Consider the following 19,226-nt stretch of genomic DNA (forward strand, 5'->3'; position numbering starts at 1 on the left):
GATTTGTGTGTGCAATGGAGTGCTTTGTTTTGGTAGGGTTTTGTTTGTGTTCTTAAATGTCTATGCTGTTCTGTGTTAGTGTTAGAGAAGGCAGGTCAGAGGAGTGCACCTTGTACGTGGAGCAGAAGGTGGGGAGGTTTGTGATGGTCTTTGGTTCCTGGGGCAGTTTGTTCCACAGTCTGCGACCAGCCCCCTTATGGTAGCAAGTTTAATTATCATTCCATCAGAATCAAAGCTCTGATTTCCCCTAATGTGAGTGAGGTCAGTAGTTAGTACAATTGATCTGATTCTGCAGCTACTGTGCATGCACAGTTCCTATTAACTTCAGAATGGCTATATATCTTAAACCTTCCTGATTTACAGAGCAGTTTGCTTCCTTTTTCCCAGCAAGTGCAGAGACGCAGAAATAGTGAGCAGTTTTAAAAATGCTAATCGTTTAAAAAATCTAAATCAGTTCTGAAAATAAAGATCTGATACAATTACCCCACACTCCAGCAGGATGCTGCTGAAAACAGCATGGAATTCAAGTGGATTTTGGCTTTAAGTGTTGTTGGTGTTTTTCACTGTACAGGACAGGAAAAGAGATACTCAGCTCCTTGTTATTAGTGAGAACTGCCCATCTCATTCCCCACATATGGCACTAAAAATTTAACCATATGGTGCTTGTTGTTTTACATTTTCCCTTCAGCTTCATTATATTTTTTCATATAACACACACTCAACCTGTGGAACTCCTTGCCAGAGGATGTTGTGAAGGCCAAGACTATAACAGGGTTAAAAAAAGAACTAGATAAGTTCATGGAGGATAGGTGCATCAATGGCTATTAGCCAGGATGGGCAGGAATGCTGTTCCTAGTCTCTGTTTGCCAGAAGCTGGGAATGGGCGACAGGGGATGGATCACTTGATGATTCCCTGTTCTGTTCATTCCCTCTGAAGCACCTGGAATTGACCATTGTCGGAAGACAGGATACTAGGCTAGATGGACCATTGGTCTGACCCAGTATGGCCGTTCTTATGTTCATATATTTACTCAAGGGTGAGGAAGTGATGATATTCTGCTCAGACTCTGTCCTCAAAACAAGAATCAGTGGATGTTTCTCCTAACATTATTAGCTGTAAAATAGTTAACTGTATTGAATTTAAACTGTCCTTGTCAGGTATCAAAGTTAACATCTCCTTGAGATGAATGAGAACAGCTCACACCCCTCTTGGCACTAACTGTTGAAACACCTCATGCAAAGTCCAGTTTTGGACAAAAGATCTAAGAGGGGTTGTAGGAAAAGACATTTTCCCTTCCCCAGTCCAGCTGGTTGATGCTGAGCAGCTGCATAGCCACTTCAGTTGCCCATGTGCTTTAATAACAACTGGGACCCATATGCCTTCCTAAGTGAGCAGTTTAGAACTGTCCATAGAATCTCAGGGTTGGAAGGGACCTCAGGAGATCATCTAGTCCAACCCCCTGCTCAAATCAGGACCAATCCCCAGACAGATTTTTGTCCCAAATCCCTAAAGGGCCCCTTCAAGGCTTGAGCTTGCAACCCTGGGTTTAGCAGGCCAATGCTCAAACCACTGAACTATCCCTCCCCCCAAAAAATATAACTGGAAGGGACCCTGAAAGATCATTGAGTCCAGCCCTCTGCCTTCACTAGCAGGACTGAAGTACTGTCCCTCACAGATTATTTTGCCCCAGATCCCTAAATGGTCCCCTCAAGGCTTGAGCTCACAACCTTGGGTTTAGCAGGCCAATATTCAAAGCTATCCCTATAAGGGCTGCTCTCTATGCCACTCTTCTACATGAGTTCTGTCACACCACATTCCACTGTATGCTGTCCCTATCCTTGCAGGGAACCACAGTTGTTCCACAGTGTGTTTAGGGCCTTCCACTTCTGTGGAGCAGAGTTTAGCATTTAGTCCTGGGAGCTATGATTTCAGTCTGTCTGAAGTGTCATCTTGGTATTGGATCACATTCAGAACAGCATATTCACAACCAGAAGGGCTAGAAACAACATTTTAAAAAATGAAAGCGTCCATTCTGCTGCAACTTGTAGATCTCCAGAGAAGTTCTAGTAGAACGTATCACTGCCCACCAGTTAAGTCCTACCCGTGAACTTACTTACCATAGATGTGTTTGATACAGATTTATTTCCTGATGTTTTATTATTTTTCTTCCTTTCAGCCTCTGTTTTGTTTGCACTTCCTGCAGTTTTTATAGAAAGGTATTTAAGAAAGGTAGGTGAACTGGTTGTTTGCTATGCATTGTGCTTGCTCTCTGTAACGATATTTCTGACTGAACACTTCTTGTTATGGATCTACTGGGAGAAGTCAAATACCCATAAGCCATTATTGATTGTAAAGAACATTAGTAGCAAAGTAGTACGGTTTAATGCACTCGTGCATTTCAGCTTTGGAGATCAAGAGTCAAATTTAGATTTGGTCACCAGTAAAATGAGTTATGTGGCCTCAGTCTAGCTAGCTTTTTATCAGCCCTAAACTACCACACAGTTGGCACAATTCTCAGTCTTTGAGTCGGAGACTGGAGTTGAAATATATCTTGGAGGCTAAGATGGGTGGTCTTTGGTAGAGGTATATGGAGGAAGCTTGCAACATTCCTAGTTTTCCTTTCTGTCCAGCACTTTCATGAGCAGTAAAGTCACCAAAAAATCCTGATTTAAAAAACGCTTTAGTGATAAGGCTAAAGAATCACTGGTTATGCTATAACATTATTATCCTTTGTAGGTTCGTGGCTCTGAAAGCATTGGTTTGGTGTTGCAGTCAGTTAACCTCTTTTTACTGGTAACATTCCCAGCTGTGATGGTTTATAGAATGCAAGCCATAACTCCAGGTGAGAGACGCTTGCTTTGTGGTAGAGGTACTTATGGCCAGCACTATAATGTAATGTGCAGTTTGTCACACAACAGATGTGTTTATCTTCAGGTGGGAGGAGAAGGGAAGGGCTGCTGGCCGCAATAGATTGTTTATAAGATTCAATATGACAAAGTATTTAAAAGTGTATAGGGCAGACTTGGTAATTCAGTATCATGTGGTCTCTGAACAGTGCCACAGAACAACAGGCATTCAAATTCTGACTTTGACATCTCGAAGTTCTTAGTAATGTGCATGCATACTCATCTGACTTGTTTGGCATGCAGAATATAAAAAGACAATTCTTCAAGATATTCTATCCTTCTGTTCCAAGTGTTCTGTTCCCTGGCCCCTTTGTATATGTGTCTAGCTTCTGTCAGGGATGATGGTAATAAGTCTGCGTACTAAGAGGAGTCAGAAGTCCCAGTTCTCCTCTCTCAAAGTTTATGATGTTAACAGAAACCTTTGTTGGTCTATAGCCTCATATAATACATAGATGCTTGTACAATAGATTATTAGGCCATCTATCCCAAATTCTAATTTAAAGCACTGCTCCCACAAGGAGACATATTTTTAAAATATATTTTAGGAAATGTATATTCAATTTTTGGGTACTTGTTTATATTCCTTTTCCCAATATACCTGTGCATAAATATGTCTTCTTTATAAAAACCTGCTCATTCTGGCAAATGTATCCTTCAGTGTCCCAGTCTGGCACCAGGTCACTTCCATTGTAGTGACCTGTGATGTTTTAAAACACTGGATTGTGACTTCAGTGCAGTAATCTGGCTGAAGGAGATGGCTGATTATCAAGGTGAAAGCTGCTGTTTACATACACACCGGAAGGAATTACATAAAGGCCTAAGTTTGGGACCCAGAGGCCTGCAAATGGACATACAAAAATGTGAACCTAATTTGTGGTGCAAATGACCAGTTAAATGCACAGCTAGTCATTTGAGTGTGCAGTCACCCAGTTTGCATATGCACTTACGTGATCATTACAGATGCTACCTGTGTGCACACTAGTGAACCTAGAGTTCTGAAACTTGGGCACTGAATGTACATAGCAGGTTAACCAATTTGCTAAACTCTCGTATTGTTTATAATTTGCCTGGATGTAGCTGGCAATTCTTTCAACAAATAACGAAGCAGAAAAAGTACTTTTTTCTTTGAACACATTGGGTATGTATAGTAATGCAATAGCAATAGCTCCATCTGCTGAAACAAATAGTAAATCATTGGAAACTCCAGATGTCACAGCCACGTGAACTCCTACCCATAACTCCCAACACTATTAGTATGCCCTGACACTTTCATGTCTTGCATGCTCTGTTTAATAATACACCAAACAAACAAAAAATCTGTATTCAGATTTTTGAGGGTAAATGTGTGAGGTGGGTGATAGTGTTAATTCAATCCAGGGAACTGATGAGTGACAATAAATAAAGAAAGTCTCTCAAAATGGTACTTCTTTCATTTGGAGTGTCACTTAGTTTTGCGGTGTGCAGATTAACGATGTAACACCATCATCTAATGTAACTAATTTGATATGGCTACATCGCTAGGGAGAAGGAAACCATATTTAAAGAGGCTTTCTCTGCCATGCTTTATGATTTTAACTACTTACATTGTTTGCCATTAAAAAGTCACAGGTACAGCAGTTATTTCCTATACTAAATCTAGAGAGAGCCTGTGGTAGCTCTGGTATCACTGTGTGGTAACATGCTGACAGATGCTTTCTTTTCAATGGTCACTTCTGTTTCCAACCTCCTGGTTCACAGCTTTGCCTGGTTTAAGGATTGATCCACCCTCCCAGGGCAGTGTGGATTACACTGTGTTTCTCTATAGGAGCAAGGCCCCTTTTGCTATAGGGGGGCTTGCCGGGGGGGGAGAGCTGGCAGTGTGGCCACTGCTGCCGTCCACCAGCTTTAATCTCTAGGGGTCTCCTGGAGCCTCTCTGGCAGAGGCTTCAGTGGCGATGTACTGAGCCAGGACATCTCTTGGCTGACTTGCCATGCCCTCTCCCTGGCCAAGGGCTGCCCCCTTTGGGGCTGCATGGGCTCTTGTGGGCTTTGTGACAACCTCTCTAAGCAGAATATCTGCTGCCAGGGCCCTCTGCCAAAGTCGGCGCCAGCAGAAAATTGGTCCCTAGGTGTGTATAGATTTAAAGGACACTCAAGCAGTCAAGTGTCATTGGGCACCTCATTGTAATGAGAAGGAATTGGATTGCAAATCTATTTTATGGCTGCATTAGGCAGGCTGCATAGATAGACTGATATCCTTTATCTAATTAGCAAAGACAACATCGCTGTACTAAGTCTGTGTGTTTGAGAAGAAAAGATCAACTGAACCTGGAACTACCACAACAGGTTATTTTCTCTCTTGTTTCTTAGCTGGAGGGTTGCTGACCATGTTTGTGTATATCATCATTGCCCTGAAACTGTTCTCCTACTATCAGGTGAATCGCTGGTATAGGGAGGGAACCCCCAGACCGGTCAGAGGAACTTCCAGAATGCAAGGTCAGCAAATTCTGAACCCTCCTGTCGCTATCAGTAGGCAACGAAAAGAACGTACTATTTATGTGTGGCTCAGTGGAGCGAGCAGAGCAATGCCAGGGGGTTGGGTTCTCATTCCAGCTCTGTCATGGATTCCTTGTGTGGCAATTTCCTTGTCTCAGCTTCCGGATCTATTGACGGAAAATCTCTCTGTCCAGAATATTTGTCAATGTGCTTTCGTTGAGGCATCTGTTATCTCACACGGTTATTGTAAGGATTCACTCATTAATATTTGATAAAGGATATAAAGTGCTCCATATGGGCTAGATCTGGCAGCACTGAATTCGGTGGGAAAGCACCAGGGCCTCGGTGTTTATGAACAGGCAGAGTCTCACCCTGCTCTCAGAACAGTGTGCACTCAGTAGGTTAATGTCTACATTCACCCCTCCCTAGGGTTTGCCTTTATTGCTAACTTAACAACCATGCTTACTCCTCAACCTACACTTTTTCCTGACCTTTGCTTGTTCCTAGCATTCTCCCCTAGCCCTAGTTCTCCTCTGCCTCCGAAAGACATTCTGACCCCTTTGATGCTCTTGGTTGGGAGCAAATTGGATTCTCCTGGTCTGGTGAACCAGCAGTAATAACCCAGCCTCTCTCCTGTGCACTGAATGAGGCGGCGGTCCTATGGAAAAGATAGAATGTGATCATGTCATTAATGCAGACACACAAGGATGATGAATTAAGGTTGCACTGGCAACCTGAATTCTGACGTTTCCTAACTTTTGAGCGCTTGGCTTTGCAACCCGTAATGATCATTTAACATAGGTTTTTTTAGTGTAATTTCCTAGGTTTTAAAAAACAATAGAAAAAGTAGAAATTTCATCCTGTGGACCCATATTGACTCCCACATGAGTCACCAGCAGGGCTGGGGTCTTTATCTGGAGCTAGCTGTCTTGGTGTAAAAACACACCTTTTTGGCAGTGAAGACATAGCTGTAACTGGGAGTAGATTGATAAAAATGGTTTAAATTCCTCTCTACCATTGACTTCAGTGGGCTAAGAGTTAGGGCAACGCCGAGCTCATGTGAAAATCCCACCATAAGCTCCTACCTGCTTAGAGTCTTACCTACTCTAGCCTCTTGCTTGTCTCTTCTAGGCTCCTCTTTTTTTTTGCGGGGGGAAGGCCCCAACCAATAGCAGATGATGCACATAATCCCAGAGGGGAAGGGCAGTGGTCCGTGTGATCACAAAAGGAAGGGGAAGTAGCTCACGCAGTCGTGAACCACAGGAGACGTGTTCATGAGATGGTTTCTTTTTCATAAAGATGTGGTTCTCTTTGTAAAAAAGAGGAAGAACGGTCCAATGGTTAAGGTGCTAGTCTGATACTCAGGAGACCAAGGTTCAAATCTCTGCTTTTCCATAGACTTCCTGTGTGACACAGGGGATGGCCTCTCAGTGCCCCAGCTGTACAATGGGGATAATAGGTGTTCAGATATTATGGGAATGGGGGCTACCAAAGTGCTTAGAAAGAGAGAAGAAAAGTTAACCCTTGACCCAAAGTGTTGGAAACTATGCACCCAGTGATTAGCATGAAGTCAAAACTAGACAGAAAGTTGGTGTTGGTGTCACCTCCTTGAACTATGTAAAAGTTGAGCTCTGTGGCTTCAGTCCCAGCTTGTTATATAAAGTCATTCGTGATCTTTGATTCACTTGAAACCATATGATAGATCTTATACCTTTTGTTAACAGCAGATCCTTCAGCCCATCAGTCCAGACGGAATGAAAGAGGACAGTCAAAGCAGATCGTGTACCCAATGAACCTGAAAGTAAAAGGTAACATTTCCACTACTGCAGCAGTTACCTCTTCATCGTCATCAGTCTTCACTGTATTTGCAGCAGCTGAAATCGTTTAGCTGGTGGAAACCTAGCAGCTTTACCTTGATAACCAGATGAACAAAAATTGCATTTATAATAGCTCTTCTTAAAAGAACATTGTCCCTTAAAAATCACACTTCTGGCTGAAAATACTTTGCCTGCCTCTGTTACAAGTCCACCTAAGACAACTGTAAGTGGAGGAGAACAGAGTAAACAACATCTGGGGTTTTTTTAGTTTACTTTGTATATTTGGCAGCACTTTAGGTATAGTCAGTTTCACAGTTCCCCTTGTACAGTCTGTTGTTTGTGAGTCTTTCACAGGGCAACAGTGTTTGTGTGATGGGGAGAATGTTTTAAATGGAAACTATATTTGTAAAGCCACAAAAATGGCTAGTTGCATTCAGGGCAGATGTAGTACCTGGAACTACTTTTTAAATCATGTTTGTGATTTTTTTATTAGCTGCCTAACTGGCATTGGTGCCTTCAAAAGATATCCCCACCTTGTCTTAGTGGGAGCTGTTGGGGGTTCAGCACTTTTGAAAATCAGGCCTTTTATTTAGGGGCTTCAGTATGATCTTAGGAGCTTAATATTAGCCACTCATTTTATAAAATCTTGGCCTTTAGTTTGAAAGTATGGGGCACATCTTACAGCACCACCATTTAGCCTACGTTCTAGTCATTGCTTCTATGAAAAATTAACTGTCTTTAAGTGTGCATGAACATTGCACAGCTCTGTCAGAACTGGAATAGGCTTCCCGAGGAGCTTGTGGAATCCTTGTCACTGGAGGCTGTTAAGAACAGGTTAGATTAACACCTGTCAGGGAGGTTCTAGGTTTACTTCAGCAGAGGGGGGTGGACCAGATGACCTCTCAAGGTCCGTTCCAGCCCTACATTGCTAAGATTCTATTATTCTAATGCTATTTTACCTACTGTTCAAGAGATAATGTCCTCATAAGAGAACGTCTTTAGTTCAAGGAGTTCTCTTTGCTGTGTTGCCAGTTCTGCCATGTCTCTGCATGATTTGTGTTTTGTAGCTGTTGAATTCTGATTGAGCTCCATGCAAGCTTCCAAATGTGAGATGTTATATGAGCACAGCAGCCTCACCCATCCCAAAGCGTTTTGTGATGAGCAGTGATAGCTTAATACAGTCACAGTCAAATTGGTTGACAAATGTAGCAAAATTTAGCTATTATGGAGCACACTGTGTAGCAATCTCACTCTTCCAGCTTAGCCCTACTATGACTGTGTGGTATAGTCACACAAGATAAAGGGTGACATCCTGACCCTATGGAAGTCAGTAGGAAACTCCCACTGGTTTCAATGGGCCAGGGTTTCACCCAAAATGAATACATTCATAAATGCTAAAAGCAAACATCATCAAATGAGAATTTTTTAATGAACCTTTCAGTCCCTCTTAGGGCAAGATTGTTCTGTCCCCTGCACACGTGTAAGGGTGGAGGGAATGCAAGGAACTTCTCCCTTCACAGAGCCCCCATGCAGAGGCCGGCCACAGTTGCAGTCCTTATGCTTCGCTGAGCATAGGGACTGTTTGGGTTGTTCGGGCTGCCAAGTCTGTCTCTGGGGGTGGAGAGGAGGCATGGCCATTGCCCTCTTTAAGAGCAGTGAGTCTCCAGAAGGCTCTGTATCACCCGGGAATTCCTGCACTGCATGTTGTGGGATGGAGTGACTCAGCACCACCCGCATCTCAGGCTGCTGCTTCATGTCACAGTTTAGCTGTCAGGGGGTGTGTCTACACCTGTGGCTGGCCTGTGTCAGCAGACTCAGGCTTGCAGGGCTTGGGCTAAGGGGCTGTTTAATTGCAGTGTAGCGGTTTGGGCTTGGGCTGCAGCCTGAGCTCTGGGACCCTCCAACCTCACAGGATCCTAGAGCCTGTTTTCCATCCCATCCTGCATGTCTACACTCTAATTAAAAGTCCCTTACCCAAGCCCTGCAAGCCCATGTCAGCTGGCATGGGCCAGCTGTGGGTATGTCTACACCTACTGTGAGCTAAGTCATCCACCCACTTCTTTAGTGACTTTTATTTACATTGGAGTTATGCATGTAGCATAGGTCAGGATCTAGCCGTAGATTATCTGTCATTGGAATTACACATGTTCATTTGTGCATTCCTACAGTTTATTGGGTACCCAAAGTGATGGCATCAAGATACTCCCTGGTTCTGGTTATGATTGGAATATCATGTCTCCAACAATGTGGCAACCTCCATCTCTTTCCCAGTTCCATCTAGCAACATTAGCTTTCAGACAAAGCCTGTATTGGTTGAAATCACAATAAAAATAAATATGGTCCAAATTGTGTAGATATTCTGAATTCTAAAGTCGATTTGCCATGAAAGGTGATTTTTTTTTAAAAACCTGTTATTTTTCTTCTTCCCCAAGATCTGTATTACTTCCTGCTAGCCCCCACGCTTTGCTACCAGCTGAATTTCCCAAGACAAAAGAATTGCCGGCAAGGCTATATCATTAGGAGATTCATTGAAATGGTGAGAACAAGGCATTGCATTTAAACCTGTCTGCTTCTCTGCTCCTGCTATCACAGTGAATGTATCAGACCTTGAGGTTGCACATTGCATATGTTACCTTGGAGGCTGAATGTGACAGTTCTGAGCCAGGCATGATTTTCCCAGTATATTTTACAAACACAGGTAAGCCATTTCTGCTGTGTTAGAAAGATTTTCTTAGGCCCCTCAGTCCCTGGAAGGCTAGAAGAATGTCCTAGGCCAGGGGTGGGCAAACCACGGCCCGCGGGCCGGATCCGGCCCCTCAGGGCTTTGGATCCGGCCCCTCAGGGCTTTGGATCCGGCCCCTCAGGGCTTTGGATCCGGCCCGTGGGATTGCCCCCCGTGGTGCTGCAGGCCCCACACCGGTCTCAGAAGTGGCCGGCACCACTTCTCTGCAGTCCCCCAGGGGCGGGGGGGCAGAGGGCTCCATGTGTTGCCCTTGCCGCCAGGCACTGCCTCCCGCAGCTCCCATTGGTTGGGAACGGGGAACCATGGCCAATGGGAGCTTTGGGGGAGGTACCTGGAGGCGCGGCAAGGGCAGCGCATGCGGAGCCCTCCACCCCCCCTTCCCCCAGGGGCCACAGCGCTTTCCGGAACAGCACAGCGTGGGGCCAGGGCAGGCGTGCAGGGAGTGCGCACCGCTGCCACCCCAGAGCCGCTTTAGGTAAGTGGCAGGGGCCGGAGCCCGAACCCCTCCTGCACCCCGCCCCCCAACTCCCTGTCCTAAGCCCTCTGCCTGCACCTCCCACCCCTCCTGCACCCCTACCCCCTGCCCTGAGCCCCCTCTCGCACTTGGCACCCCTCCTGCACGCCAACCCCCTTCCGAGCTCCCTCATATGCCCTGCACCCCTCCTGTGCCCCAATCCCTTGCCCTGAGCCCCTTCCTGCACACCACACCCCCTCCCACATCCCATACTCCCTCTTGCACTCCAACCCCCGCCCCGGCCCTGCATACAATTTCCCCACCCAGATGTGGCCCTCGGCCCAAAAAGTTTGCCCACCCCTGTCCTAGGACATCCTTCCAGCTCTTGGTCTGCCATCCCGAATGCATCCTAAAAACACAACAGCCAGCAGTGCTACCTGAAGCCTCTTTTAGCTTCATTGAGGCAAGTTGTGCTGTACTTGTGGTGTGAAATGTCATCAAATTAACACAATTTTCAGATTTTTTTATTGACATTTTTGCAAAAATGTCCATTTTCCACAAATTCATTTTGAATCCCCATCCCCATCTTTAGAACACTCAAATGGGAAATGGGGTTTGGCTTTCATAGATTGTCTCTAGAGGGGAGCCCTCTTGATGCCCCATGTTGCCACTTAGAGCCCTGTGCCGTAGCAAGTCTTATGCTAAAGGTTCCTTTTGCAGCCTGTAAAGTGTTGGCCAGTGGGGTCACTGAAACTGATGAGAGGTCTCTGGAACTCTCCTGTCTCCAACCAACACAAAGAGCAAAGGATCAAACGTAGCATCCAAACATGGACCCTCCATGTATAACTCATTGCATTGCCACTAGTCCATCAGATCAGCTGATCTTTGGTCAGTTAATGGAGGAAATGCACAAGATTAAAATTGCTCTGCAGACTCCATGAAAATGCAGATGACGAGATGAGTCCTTGTATTTTGAAGATGTGGATGTTTGACATCTTGTATTAGATTGAATAATATGCTGGGAAGCATGCCATTCACTAGATCTTCACTAGAAGGCTGCAGCACAAGATATTTTAGTGTCAGTTGTACTTGAAGATGCTGGGGCGGTTATGGTATTTGAATACAAGATAGACTGGAGATTTTGCAGTGATGACCCAGGATACGGTCAACTCAGCCTAAGGGAATTAAGGTTCCAAAATCTTCTTTTGTTGTTTTCTTTGCAGATTTTTCTCTTTCATCTCATGCTGGGGCTAATACAGCAGGTATGTTTTTTGTCTGAGGTTAAACCCCAGGGATTCAGCTACCATGGATAATGAGGACTCTGTGAACCATATATTCCCTCTTAATGCTATAAGCTATTTAGGTCTGATCTTTACCACTTCATTTTCTTTACTGTCAAAATAAGCCCCTGCATCTACCTTAATACTCACACAATTTGGAAATAGCTCAATCATTTAGATTCCTATCTTTATCTGCTTAGACTGAGGCTATGTCTACACTACAGCACCTCTGCCAGCATAGCATGGATGCAGTGTCCACAGACAGAAGGAGTTTTGCTGCTGCTGTAGGCACACCACGTCCCTGGCCGATGTTAGCTGTGCCGATGTTAGCACTCTTCTGTTGGCATAGCTGTGTCTCCGTCACCCCTGACTGACATAGCTGTGCCAGGACAAGTTTTAAGTATGACCCAAGCCACAGTTACTGCTCAGTGAGCTACCACGAGATCACAGTGCAGATCTAATATAACAAAGTAAAGATGATGAAGTGTCGGGGAGTGGGGTGGGGCGGGAGGGGGGGAGTTCTCCACTCCTGTTAGTTGCGTTTCATGCCCCCCACACCTGCTACCTTGCTCCTCTACAGCTGTCCAGCCTCAAGATAAGCACTGGGAATCCACCGATGCTTGTGACTGAGCGAGTGTAGGGAAGGCACCCACTGCGTCCCTCATCACAAGAGGATTGTTAAACTTGTTCTGCCGCTTCCGCGGGCTTCTCCCCATCTCAGCTGCTCCTCTCACAACAAGCTGGAAAACATTTAATAGCAAAGATCTAAACTGGGGGGCTGGGGTTAAATGGCAAAGGAATTTCCACTGGGATCTGAAGACCAGTCAGGATTCAATGAGGAGACTAAATCCTCCACCAAGTGCACAAATATCCATGCCCCATATTGGCCTGTTTCTAAATTTGTTCCCAATTCCTACCCTAACACCCAGTTCATCAGCTCATCCCATTCACTCTCTGTCCTCAGCAGTTGTCATCTGCCTTGTTGTCCAGTATTTTCCCTTCCATGATTTGCTCCAAAATCCTTTTGCCTGCAGCGGTGGCAACTGAGTGCCGTGAAGGAGGAGGATTCACTTAGATGAGGATTTTTTTCAGTAATCAAGCATAATTTGAAGTGGATTAGTACAGTTCAGTAATCCATCTAGTAAACTACTAACTTTTACTAATGCACATCGAGCTCTTATTACTGCATGTTCATCTAAGATGCCACCCTTTTGCACCATGCTAGCAAGGGCTGAGGATTCTTTACCATGCTGCCATACCCCCAGACATTTGATTGCATACCGTTTGCTCACAGCTAGAGAGAGTGCAAGTGCTTGTACCCCCAAGCTTCAGAGAGACCTGCACACACTAATGCAGGGGGATACAGATTCCAGCCCCATGTCCAAACTGATGCTGAAAGCATTCTAGAACTTCATGGTCTTTACATCCGAAAGGAAGTGCTACCCACGAGGACAACAATAGTCAGCTGGCAGTTTGGGATGCAGCTGTTTAGCAGGGTGTCAGATGTCCTCCCAGCTATTCAGTTGGTGTGACAGCCTCAGGAAGGGTTTGTATGCTACACAGGCTGCAGTCGTGCTTTTTCATGATAGCAGAGACATAAAAGAATGAGTCACTTTACAATGCCTTCCAGAAAGAACTGTTTATACCCTCAATTCTGTGTTTATTTTTTGTTCCAGTGGATTGTACCAAATATTCATAAATCAATGAAGCCCATAAATGTAAGCAAATCACACCTGGTTATTTTCTTGAACCAAATTCTGACTCATTCAGACCAGTGCCAAGGATAACATTAATCTATTTTGTTTATTTCTGCAGGAAATAGAGTCTACCCTGCTCACAGAATACATCTTAAAACTAGCGGTGAGGTCAATCTGCATGCTTTTGGATTCGGGGGTTAACCTGATGTGCAGCTATGAAAAATTTCCCTTTGGAATAGAAAACAAAGGAGATTTGGGAATGCTAGGAGTCCAGTAACCATGCTAAATATAGTCCCTTCTAGCCCTTTAATCTCTCTTAGGGTTTTATATTGCTGCCCATCACCATAGCATCTGATTGCCTTCCATGTAAAATCAGTAGCAATAGTGAAGTCCCTAGTGGACTTCATGGAATCCCTGGCACGTCTCACTTTTTGGAGTCAAAACTTTATTTGAGGTATGGTATTTTCTTTTGTTATTGTTGTTCTGGGTAAGGGTCATTGGGCAGAAGAGGGTATTAGTGTTGAAGATCATTGGGTACAAGGGGGTGCCAGTGTTGTATCATTCTTATGGTGGAATTACTTTTTTGAAGAAGAAGGTTTTGCAGCATTTCTTGAATACCCTCACATTCTGGATTGGCCAGTCTCCTCTACGAGTTTATTCCATAGGCAGATCCCCTCGGTTGAGAATGGTCTGTCCCTACTTCTCATGTGCTTCGTTCTGGGCTCTGTGATCTGCATTGTCCCAGAGGAGCACAGCTGTTGCCATGGTTCAAAGATCTAAATTCGATCTTCAATGTAACTAGGCTTTGATCCATTAATTGCTTTGAAAATAAGGACCAGGGCCTTAAATTGGCAGCAGAAGCTAACTGGGAGCCATTGGAGGGGCTTGAGCACTAGGCTGATATGCTCACAGCAGCCTAAGCCATGGAGACGGTGGGCAGCTGTATTCTATACCATCAAGTGCTTGTGCATGGTTTTCACATTCTGCTTCAGATACCATGAGTAACAGTAATTCAGCCTGTAGGTGACATGGGCACGGATCGGTATTGGCAGGTCCTCACCCGGGAGGAGGGGACAAAATATCCTATAGTGAGCTGGAGTGAAAACCCTTGTGTTAAGTTAGCAGTTATTTCTTTTCCCCAAACACTTACCTCCCTCACTGATATGTGGGAAAGACCTCCACATCCCTGGTGGAGCCCTAAACCGTCCTCCACTGTCCCCTGTTTTACGCTACGTCCGTTCATAGCTGGGTAGCGTCCCCTTCCAAGGCCTGTCAGCAGTCCCCGTGCTTCTGGCCAAGGAGGCCTAAGCAGCATTCCCTTTGGATCCATTAACACCATGAGAGGTTGCTCGTCACATCAGTGATGAAGAGGTCCTCTCCCCAGAGGCTGCGTGCTCTGCTCCATAGCACTAAGCCCTGTTGGTCGTTATGGCAATGGGTTGGTATCAACATCTTTTTTTATTTGCTTTAAATGGATTTAGTACTTGTGGAAGAGGCCAGCCTGTCAGTCCTGGAGATTGACATACTTTGTGTATCCAGTTGAACTGATGTTGCCCAGGAAGGAACAGAGTCCAGTTCACTCTTAGCTGGGTTGCTTCTGCAGAGCTATGTCCCTGAAGTCAGCAGTTATGATGCACGCAAAGGGCTTAATTCACCTCTCCCCTTCCTTAGTTTTCCACCAGGAAGCTCCACTGATTTTGGTAGAGTTACTCCTTATTTACACCCATGAAAGTAAGCAAAAAATCAGGATCAGGAAACAGATCTGTTTGAGTAAATCCAGCTTGAGATGATCACTTTTCAGAATAGCACTGCGTTTTGTCGGGATTTTAAACTGCCATCATGTTCCATTTGATCATATCTCATCCTGAACTAAACTGAGAGCAGAAAAAGGTATTATGTGGTGTCCTATGCTTGTTAGTGTATCAGTGGGAAAATGTAACCATTTTAGAAAAAACATACAAGGGGTGGTATTCCCTTGATGTTCCCCTGGGAGTTACACGTATTCAGTGATTACATTACTAACTGCATTAGTTTTACTGAAGTTGTTATGGGGTTGTACTAAACAGCAAAGCAAAGCCCATTAAAAAGTGCTGCTGTTACACTCCCATTGTGGCAGATGTCTGGAAATCTGAAGTGAAATCCAAGCCCAGCTGAAGTCAGTGGCAAAACTCTCACTGTTTTCAGTGAAGCCAGGATTTCGCTCTGTTTTGTTTACTGCAGTTTTCTAGGAACAGAAAATTGCAAAGCTCCTCTGTGAATTCCTGGGAGACAAACAGGGGGGCTGGAAAACATGCAAAGAGGCAGACAAAATCAACTCCAGTCTAGATGTGTGTCAGAGAGGATGGCTTTGTGACCTAAGCATCGAGTTTGACTTAGCTAGATTCCCTGAAATCTCGAGGATTGATGCCCAAAAGGGCCAGTGCCACCATTTACTCTTCCAATGTACTGTGGATAAATTGAGTTTTATGCAATTTCCCATGTGCAGATCTTTCAGATAAAACCTCAGAAGCCAAGGTCCTGTCTCTCCTGAATAGAGATTAAAGATCTCAGGTCACTTTTAGAAAGTCTAGCGATTTGTCCTGTGTCCTTGGCCAAAATATCCTCTTCCACCACTGTTACGCAGACTGCTGGGTCCCCCTCATCTGCCGTGCTACCTGAGAGCTAGCAGTCGTTCAGTGGAAATGGCGGTCTATACCATTCTCTAGCTTGTTAAGCACTTTGGGATCCCTCAGGATGAAAAGTGCTATGCAAATATAAGGCCTGGTCTACACACAGATTTTTGTCCCAATATAATTATTTTTGGTTAGGGGTGTGCTTTTTTTTTTTTTTTAAACTGAAATAGTTATTCTGGTTGAATCCTTAGTATAGATTCAGGATAGCTGTAGAAAGGTGCTTTGTACTGACATAGCTTATTTCCCTTCCTGTCTATAGTAAAATGTATACTGGCATAGCCCCTTCGTGTGAATACACTGACAGAAGGAATTTTTATACTGGTGTAGAAACGCCATCTCCCCAGACGACGTTAGCTATGTCAGCAGAAGCACTCTTCTGTCAGCACAGCAGCATCTACACTGGGGATTTTGTCGGCATAGCTAAATTGCTAGGGGTTGTGGCTTTTTCACTGACATAGCTATGCTGGGATTAGTGAGTAGACCAACCCTAACCGATACTGATAAAAGCACCTTTATTCCAGTCTAACTGCATCCACCCATGGAGGGTAGTACTGCTACATGGTGTAGTTGAAGCGGTATGTCTTGTGTGATGGACAAGGCCAAAAATGATGATATCTCTTACAAGAAAACAGAGAAAACAAAGCATTGAAGGTGGAACCATGGTTAATGGATGAGTATTTCCCCGGAGGGTACAAGAGGAATGTATTTGATTCATTCTAGTTCCTATTACATTTTTATCCACACTGAAGATAAAAAATCTACCCTGCCCTCCCACATTGAGCCATCTCCTCAGGGCACAACTCAGTCCAGATCTATGAGGAGCATTGGCACAACTGCCTGGAAAAGTTTGTCTGTCCTCTGCCTGACTCCAGCCAGTTACTCACTCTCTCAATATTCGCTAGGTTCAATTCCAAAATTACCTCATTACACACCATAGGCCCATATAGTTTCTCAGTTTCCTATGGAAACCCTGCCCTGCCTTAGTCTACGAGCTTTATTTATATTTGAATCATTTCCATGTGTTTCTTTATATTAATCATATTTAAAAGCCTGTCTCCACTGCATCGCTTGCAACTGGACACTTTAAATCCAGAAGGTAGGTCTCTTTATGAGAGCGGTTGGCAAGGGCCAGTTTATATCCGATTCTGTTCAAGCAGTGCTGGAGGAGTTGCAGTGTACGGCAAAATTGTTTTTATTATATTCCCCACACAGGTGCCAAATCATTTCATCTGGCTGATCTTTTTTTATTGGTACTTTCACTCCTGCCTCAACTGCCTTGCAGAACTGCTCCGATTTGGAGACCGGCAATTTTATCTAGACTGGTGGTAAGGTTTCTTTTACCTCTTCTCAAAACAGATCACTGTTGCTTAATCGAATCAGCCTGCTCTGCGTCATGCTTAATGTCAGTGGGGAGACTGTAAAATTAACATTCCAAAAAAAGAGGAATCTGATTGGCTGGCAAAGGTTTTACCTGTACAAGTATCTAGCATGACGGACTGGATTTCTGTAACCGTTAGTCAGCATTGTTAGGTAACAATCAGGGCCAGCTCCAGGCACCAGCTTATCAAGCAGGTGCTTGGGGCGGCAACTCTGGAGCGGGGCAGCACTTTCAGGTATTCGGCAGCAATTTGGCGGAGGGTCCCTCACTCCCGCTCGGAGCGAAGGACCTCCCGCTGAATTGCCGCAGATCGCGATCGCAGCTCTTTTTTTTTTTTTTTGGCTGTTTGGGCGGCAAAACCCCTGGAGCCGGCCCTGGTAACAATGGGGCTGGGGAAAGCAAAATAAGGAATTTAAAATACGGATGTAGATGCTCTGTTGCTTTGCACCTTGTGCAGTCATTTACACAATGGAAAGAGGATGTTAAAAGGTCACCTAGTGAGACAGACAGTGATTTACACCACACTTCGCACGCGTGTAAGTGACATCCCAAGAATCTGCCTCATAAACTTTACAAATAGACTTTAACTTTTACCGCTATCTCTGCAGAACTAGACATTGAATCTGTTCAAATAAGATTCAGGTAAGGTCCACAAATCTAGGCTTTGCCTTACTTTGGCTAATTCCCTGTGGAAGCAGGAAACAGAAGCCAGCAGCTGAAAGTAACAAGTGTTTTGGCATCTGTTTCTTGTTTCCACTGCCATTTGCACAGGAGGTGGGCTTGTGAAAACAAGATACAGGAGAGTTCTAAAACAAAGTCTACACTTTAAACCATTGCCTGATTTTCACTGATCTGACCTCTATTTGCAGAAAAGCTAATAATGTTAGTATCACTAGCAACTGATAGGGATTCCAGGGCTGGCTTTTCCTGGCAAGATCTAGTTTGCATAAGTAGCTCAAAAGCCTGCAGTACTTCAGATTGGAAAGGGATAGTTTTCATTTAAAAAAACAACTTTGGGTTCTTTTAAAAAAATCAAATTGTGTATTTAATTTTCAAACAGTTGTACCCGGACATGCCTACTTTGCAGGTACTGTAGTTGAATTCTCTGTGCTTTTGGCTTTCAACCTGGTAAAATGACACACCTTCCTGTATATTATTTATATATATGGTACGTGCGTCATAGAATATAGAGTAATTATTCTGTTGATACTCACTTCCTAAGCATTGGTACAGAAAATACTTTAAAGTTGTTGGCACACAGAGATGTTAGTTACAGCCTAACTCTGCTGCTGCTGAGAACAGGTGCATGCATGTATACAGTTAAGCAATGAGTCATGGCCTGCAGGGGTGGAAGGGATGTTCTGCATACTGTGGATGGATCAGGAGACATGAAACGAGCACGAACGATTTCAGCCTCCCAAGAAATGGCATAATCCACCTGTAGTGTCTGAGTGGATTTACGAGATGCAGGTTATGAAAGGGATGTAAAGAACCGTGATACTTTGGTCTTTGTTGGGCATTAAGGAGATGAATTCTTTTACCATCAATCAGAAAGGTGCATGTGTAGAAAGTGCTCCAAATCCATTCCATAGATCTACTGATCTAATCCCTGCAGTATGGGGGAAAGTTAGGGCAGTGATTTCAGTGGGAGGATTTCAGTACAGTACATAGGCTTGTTGCAGGACCCCTAGCAGACTGGGTCTGCCTCTGAGTCACATTGGGTCCAGGGTTCCCCAGTTTCAGCTGGAGGCAGGCGAAGGAGCAGTTGGCAGGGCTTGACATGGTGCTGTCTGCAGGACCCAG

The 19,226-nt window shown here is 44.6% G+C and overlaps 1 pseudogene; it reads left to right on the forward strand.

Moving 5' to 3' along the window:
- LOC123349554 overlaps positions 1–19,226 on the forward strand; it is a 42,341-nt pseudogene that overhangs the window by 14,972 nt on the left and 8,143 nt on the right.

Source organism: Mauremys mutica, chromosome 14 (genome assembly GCF_020497125.1).
Source record: "Mauremys mutica isolate MM-2020 ecotype Southern chromosome 14, ASM2049712v1, whole genome shotgun sequence".
NCBI classification, from domain to species: domain Eukaryota; kingdom Metazoa; phylum Chordata; order Testudines; family Geoemydidae; genus Mauremys; species Mauremys mutica.